The sequence below is a fragment of the Bombus huntii genome, chromosome 9 (genome assembly GCF_024542735.1).
Source record: "Bombus huntii isolate Logan2020A chromosome 9, iyBomHunt1.1, whole genome shotgun sequence".
In the NCBI taxonomy this organism is placed as follows: Eukaryota; Metazoa; Arthropoda; class Insecta; order Hymenoptera; family Apidae; genus Bombus; species Bombus huntii.
The window spans coordinates 7580176-7587358 of NC_066246.1; positions in this window are offsets into that span (position 1 = coordinate 7580176).

Sequence of the window (7183 nt, forward strand, 5' to 3'; positions counted from 1 at the left end):
TATAATTTAAATAAACTGAAATACACAGAAATATTTATCTAAAATAAATTACGTAAATTATTTAATAATTACTACGTAAATAATCTGTGAATTATCTACGTAAATATTACAAATAAACAATATATTCGGAATACCAATTTGACTGTAACAATTGTTTAATATCACTGTACTGCTATTTACGGGATGGTATTTAGCATTTGTTACAATAATCGAGAATTTCTTGAATATTCCAGAACGAAATTCCTCTTATAGAAAAATGTTTATTTGTTTATGTTACAAGTTCTATTCGCACTAAAACCTTCATTTTCAAGAACTTTTCTTTCCTCTTCTCATCGGAACTTAGAACGTGTGAAGGTTTTCTAAAAAAAAGTTCCACGGTGCATATTTTGAACAGAATCTATTAAAACAATTCCATAATTCTTTCGATTCCTTATAAATAGCACTATATACGGTGACTTAATTAACACGTGCAATTTAAATTCCGTGCAGACTAACGGGCGTAATCTTCAAGTCGCCCCGTGGCAACGTACAATAGACTTTCGATTCATTTCGGGTGAACGCCGTCAATTTGAAGAAAACGCGAGGCAACGAGCCGAGGCATAGCGAATTGTTCCGTTCCGCGAACCTCGTCACGTCTTAATTTCGCGAAACCGCGAAAACCTACAAGAACCGTGGCTTTCTCAAGACCATGCTAATGTTTCCAGAGGCACAAGCACGTGCACGTGTTCAACTGAGAACGCGTGCAAGTCTCTGGCAGCTCCAACGAACGAGAGACGGATTCACCTCGAAGCATAATTGCAGGAAAGAGCGGACATTGCTCGGCTGCGCCAAGAACCCCCGAGGTTTGTACACTTTTCTCCTTGATTCTCGTCAGATTTCGCCTTCTCGCTCTTATTTTTTTCCCCCTTTTTTTTTCCACCACAACCACCTTTCATCTTCTCCTGCTCGTTATATATTATTTCCCTTCCATACCAGTAGATTGCATGCGGCCAACTCGAGATATACGCTCGCCTTACGTGCACGCTTCTCGTGCGCGACTTAACACGTGTACATCATCCACCTTCGTGTGTACATCGCGCGAACCTTCTTTACCTCGTCTCCGCCGTTCTGTGCCGCCACCTGTTTTTTCCCATTTTTTTCTTCTTCTTCCATCGTTCTGTTAAAGAACGTTGGCCCGTAACGCTAAATAACTTTTCCTCTAATGGTAGAGAAACAAGGCGCATTTCTCGCGGCTCTCGTTCGAGAAACAGCAGCTAGTTAGTATCACACGTTAGGAATGGAAATTTGGCGTGTAAAACTGTTAAATAGATAGTACATTTATATTGTACGTGTGAGAGTGAGGGAGCGAAAAGCGAGCAGACACATGTATGCATCCCTTCCCTAGAGTGTATGTCAGCGTCGCAGGATGTCCAGGTCTCAGTTGAGACAAAAGAGCGACTAAAAGAAAATAAACAAGCAAACGAGTGTGTTGTCGAGTCCTTCAGAGAGTCACCTACATGTAGAGCTAAATTTAGATAATTTGTAAATAAATTTTAACTTTTTGTTCTCTCCAAATTCTCTCTATACCTTAACAAAAACAAATTTATAGAGAATAATCGAGTTTCGAATGACAGTGGAATTTACTGTATTTGTAACAGACGTGTCTAGCACGTATATGGCTTGTGAATTTGTTTGAACAGCGAAGATAAGAAAGATTACGGTGGATGTATTTGCGTCTTTGTAATCTGAATGGCGCAATCATCGCGGCCACTTGGAGATTGAAATAAACGGAACGAGGTGGAGGAATCTGGCGAATCGTTAAATCCAACCCGTACCTCGACGTTTCGCGCGATTACTCGAACCCGGCGTCGTTTACAAATTCCCATGCATACGGAAACATTAAAATCGTTATACGGTGAAGTATTCGTGGCACCATCATTCTTGCCGACATTGTCGTCGCCCATCTCCCTACGTTTTGACAGTTAATGTGTATCAATATGTTGTGTATTTCATATAAGCAGCACGCCAGGTATTTACGTTTATTAGCTATAAACGCTCCGCGGGTGGAACTCAGCCCCGAAGAATTTATGGCTCAGGTTCTTACGAAGATACGCTTCTAGATGGGACATGGTCTCGTGCGTTATGGCAGCGATCTTAGATCAAATCGTCGGTAACGTCATTGTATCGATTCACGCGTGTCCGCCTAAGACTATACGAGCACTTTTCCTTCGATTGCTGTCGATACGTTAAAAACAGCTTATTCTCTTCGAGATTGCTACCTATGGATGGTAGCAACGAAGATGAAAGAACTTTGCTGATTGAAAAAATAAATTACGTAAAATATAATACTTTATGAGTGTAGAATATTCTGATACTTTCGAGGTAAAAAGCTAAGTCCGGACCAGTTTGTTTTGTTATAAAGTCATGGTGTTTTATGTGATTCTATGAAGATATATAAAGCTTTGCAATTTCATTAATCGGCGATTTATGTATACATTTAGGAATAATAAACGTTAAGTATAAAGATACGTGCTACTAATTGATCAGAGTAAAGCTGCAGGATTTTAGGGTAATTAAAGTTACGGATCCACTCTCGTGCAAAATACCAAAGAATTTTCTCGCCACATGCAGAACAAAAGCAATATATGTACACGCTCGTACTTGAAGAATTCCATCCAAAATGGTAGCTACGAAGAATTATGCTTCGTGATAAATCGCCATTTCTAATGCGCATAATGAATCTTGATGATTTATACAAAGGATTTTTCAGCTCGTAACAATAGAGTGGTTCTTGCAACTACAGGAAGACATATCACGTTCCTATGTTATTCGCCTTATATCTTCATCCCGTAACATTGTACATGTCTTTCGCTGTACGAGATATAGATCGTGATTTTACAGTTTACATAAATTACAGAGAACAACATTTCCATTTCATTGTATGTTACTATTCGTCTGTTCTTTACGTAAAAAGATACTATTACAAACTCTTACTAACTTTGCAAATAATATTCCAGTGAGATATTAAACGAGTATAAATAATTTTACGAAGTATCGATGCCTGAAGTATATCGTACAATATGGATATTTCAAGGAATATCGATATTGAAAATTGATGCTCAAAATTCCGATACCTTTCGATACTTCCGTTTGGAGTACTTTGATATCGAATTGTTTGAATATCATAAATATGTATTGATGTCGGCCCAGTCACAAACCAAGCAGTCACGTGTTTAATGACAACTAAAAATACGTGGCATACACGTTCGAATATGATATATGGAGTTTGCGTCGTATGAAAATCATCATAAAAATGCAACGAATGCATTTCACTGTTGCGTTGCGTTACGCGCGCTGAACTTGAAATATTTAACGAAATTTTCGAATATTCCCGTACTTCTCGGGATCCGCCGTAATACACGTTAAATTCAAAGCATCTATAGCACGCTAAATATGCGAGATTGCAATTAAACAGATGTCGCACGTATTCGCATCGTAGCACAAAGTTGGCTCGTGACTCAAATTAATAGAATATCGTCTCATTGGTTGAAAGCGCCGCTTTGAGGATACGGATACCTTGCGATGTTTTAAATTATTCGACCAATTCGCTGTATCGATTTTATCATTAATTAAAGGATAATTAAGAATTCTTTGCTTTAATAATGATAATTTCATGTACAGCCCGATTGCGTTTATTTAAATTTGGAATGATTGGCACGAGGAAATTAACAGACTACAATTTGATAATTTCGAACAATATAATTCAATAAATTGCTGTATTTAAAAGAAACTAAGAATATATTATCAGCATTCTTATTATTTCGTTTCTGATAGTCATTTTTTTTTTGTTTCATTGTTTCATTGATAATATTATTTGAGAATTGTTTCGTTATCAATTTGATGATATCGAACAATATAATTCAGCGAAGTGCTTCATTAAAAGAAAAGATTTAAAAGAAAATTAAGAATATAACATTACCATTTTTATACGTTTGTTTGCAATAGGTGTTTCTTGTTTAATGGTTTCATTTTTATATTATTTACATTTCTGTTTTCTGTTCCCTGCATTTACTCTTATCAATTCCCCTTTCTTCTGTACTTTACTACTGCAATTTCTGTATTTCCATTTTCTCTAATTGTACATTTTCCCTGCCTATCTCTTTCAATTTCCTTCACCCTGTATTATGTGTTTATTTTAATTGGGCCATTTCTCAGCGACCAGCACCAAAAAATGTTTTCATTATATCATTCGATTAAAATTTTATGATGGGTTAAACACAAGACATACATGTACATACATCGCTGTTTGTCAAAAAAACGTCAGTTTTGGGGCAAGAAGAGGCTTTTCAAAATTTACAAAGCGATCTTCGCGAGTCATTTCGACGACACTACAAGGCAAAACAACACAAGTTATATCGGTCTAGCTAAGGCCAGAACTGATGGAATCGTAAATGTATCGTTTAAGTTTGAGATTTGTTGAATTGTTGCCATTATCAGTGCCAAGCAGCGAAGTATTATATCACACGTAGAAAAATAAGATAATTATAACATTAGCTACCGTTCGAAATTTGCACTTGCCGTGAATTCTCCGCGTATTTTTGCTATGGTTGCACAATGGTTACGGTAGAACGCGTGGCATACAAACGACGCTGAAATGTCGTTAAACAGACGTCTCACGTATACGCGTCGCGGTGCAAAGTCCGACCGTCATTCGAATTAATAGAAACACCAGCCGCCTTAAAGTTAAAAGCAGCCCTCGTAGCTGGAAAAACATTGCGCGTTCGCGTAAATGGCCAGTCACATTTTAGTTGTTGCGACAAAGAAAGCCTGTGTCGAATGGTGGTACGAAATGTCCTCTTTTTCAATAAGAAATAGAACGTAAATTAAGGCGTTACCGTTGAATTAAAAAAGACCTGGGATTGCTATGGTATGCAGGTTTGCTCATTTTACACACGTTCATGACTCGGACACGTTCTTAATCCCTTTACAAAAATCGCCAACAAACATGTCACTAAAATTTGCTTATCATTTAGTGGATAATTTAGTAAACGGAACTATTTTAAGAAAGGAAGGATTTAGTAAAATCTATTACTTGCCAGCATTCTTATAGAATCTGCGTAGGTGATAGTATCATCCTAGCTTCTTATTAAGCGATGTAATTGATGCGTTCTGTCACCAGTCTTGGAACTTGTTTAAAATAACGCAGCCTTGGATTCGGAGGTCGCAAGTTTCCAAATTGGACGATGCTGATGACCGTCGAGTTAGAACTTCGGTTAAATGCTCAAACACCATCCGACAAGGTTCGAGGATAAACCAACTATAGTACTCGCTTACTGAATTTTCCTTGCAGATGTGTCTCATTGTTTCGCGATGAAGCAGTACCTAGACGAAAGTCGTATAAAGAAAAAGGGATACGTTTGAAATGCAAAATAGGAGAAAATGGTGTATCGTTTATTGTTAGTTCTGATTTAAGATGTTCTTATATCCTATGTTGCTGCGAATATTTGCCAAACGAGGTACAGAAGCACTCTTCTGTGATAGACGTTCCCACGATGGTTCTCAACAGTTATGTTTATTTGAAGGTTTTTCTGCGGCAAGCTACAGAAAGGCCGGATAGTAGAATCGCGAGACGGACAGCAGATTCGGATAAGATGGTTGAGAATCAGCGTCTCGTGACTTTGGCGAACATCCAGCAAGATGGGACGCGTCTTTTCCTTGTTGCCTCAGCCGCGGAGCGACGACAACGAAAACGCGGATCTTTCATGATTTGACAACGCGAAAGAAGCAACGAAGAAGGAACGAAAGTGTCGCGAAGTAGTACTTATACAGCAAAAGTTTTTCCTCCTTTTGGCCGCTTGGGACTTTGAACTTCGCGCTACGTGATCGACGACCTCGGCTCTGCTTCTTCGTTCGCTTCTATCGTATCTTGAATGATTGTCAAAGATTAAAGTGGATTAACATGAGATTAAGATTAGATTTTCTTTATTGCGTTCTATAGTTTTGGTGTTTCAAACGTTCGAAGGGAATTGAAATGAAAGAATCGAGTGTGGAATGTTAGAAATATCGACAGGAAATATAAGAAAAGCGCGTTATATAAAGATTTCAATTTCAAAGATTTGAATGATTAAATAATTTACATTGATAGAAACGTGGAGTATGTTAAGTGAGTATTCGTAGCGAAAATTTACATTTGATGAAATTTAGCTGAGAAAGAAAATAAAGACAGTGAACGTAAAAGAAGTTAGAGACGATTATCTTTAAATAATTATGAACCTGCAGGTTAAACGTAGTAAATTAATATTAAAAATATAGTAAAATATAATACTTTGCTAGAAAAGCCGGTAATATACGTGCTGCCTTTAGACAAAGATTGAAATAATATTCCAAGGGAATATTAACAACGTACAAGTTATATTAGTCGGGTTACGCGTGCTGCTCGATCTAATCTCGAGCGAAGTATATCTATGGAATGCTTAAATTTTCAGATGTACAATTATTCTAGTAATTAACGTTAGCGGATCATAAGTGTATCATGCAGTTCGAAAAGGCCAGGCCCAGTTCGGTTTATTTCAAATATACATATACACGTGCAGGTTCTGGTCGAGTACACTCATCCTCGTTTTGGCCTTGTACACGCTGCCGATACCTGCCTCGAGCATTCGGGTTATTTCCACGAATGATACATGGCCAGAAAACTATATTGAACGCTTGTAAAGCGCGATAAGTCATGGGAAACCGGTATAATGAGCATGCACGTGATGGTTTTATTCAGAATGCAAAAATCCATCCTCGTATTAGCATAAAATTACCTGCGTATTTAATTAATCAAAATCCGATCCTCTCGTAATTTGTTTCAACTACCAGTCCGTGTTTCGTTGTGGCGCATTTCAGGTTTATTTAACACATTGACGGTCACGATGATCATCGGTGATCCATGTTGCTGAATTATTTGGAATTATTAAAATAAGAAATTTCATCGACTGAGTTAACAACGCGAATGACTTGGATCACAATGTTAGAGAAAAAGCGTGCAAGTGCGATATAATATACTGGGAAAAGTAAATGCTATGGTATAGTATACTTCATTCTACCGCTGTTCCTACAGCAAAATATATGAAATTCACGTGACAGTCGATAGTGAACGCTTTTTAATAAAATTCTACTGTACTAGATACACGAGTAACGAGATTGTCGATCGTTGAAG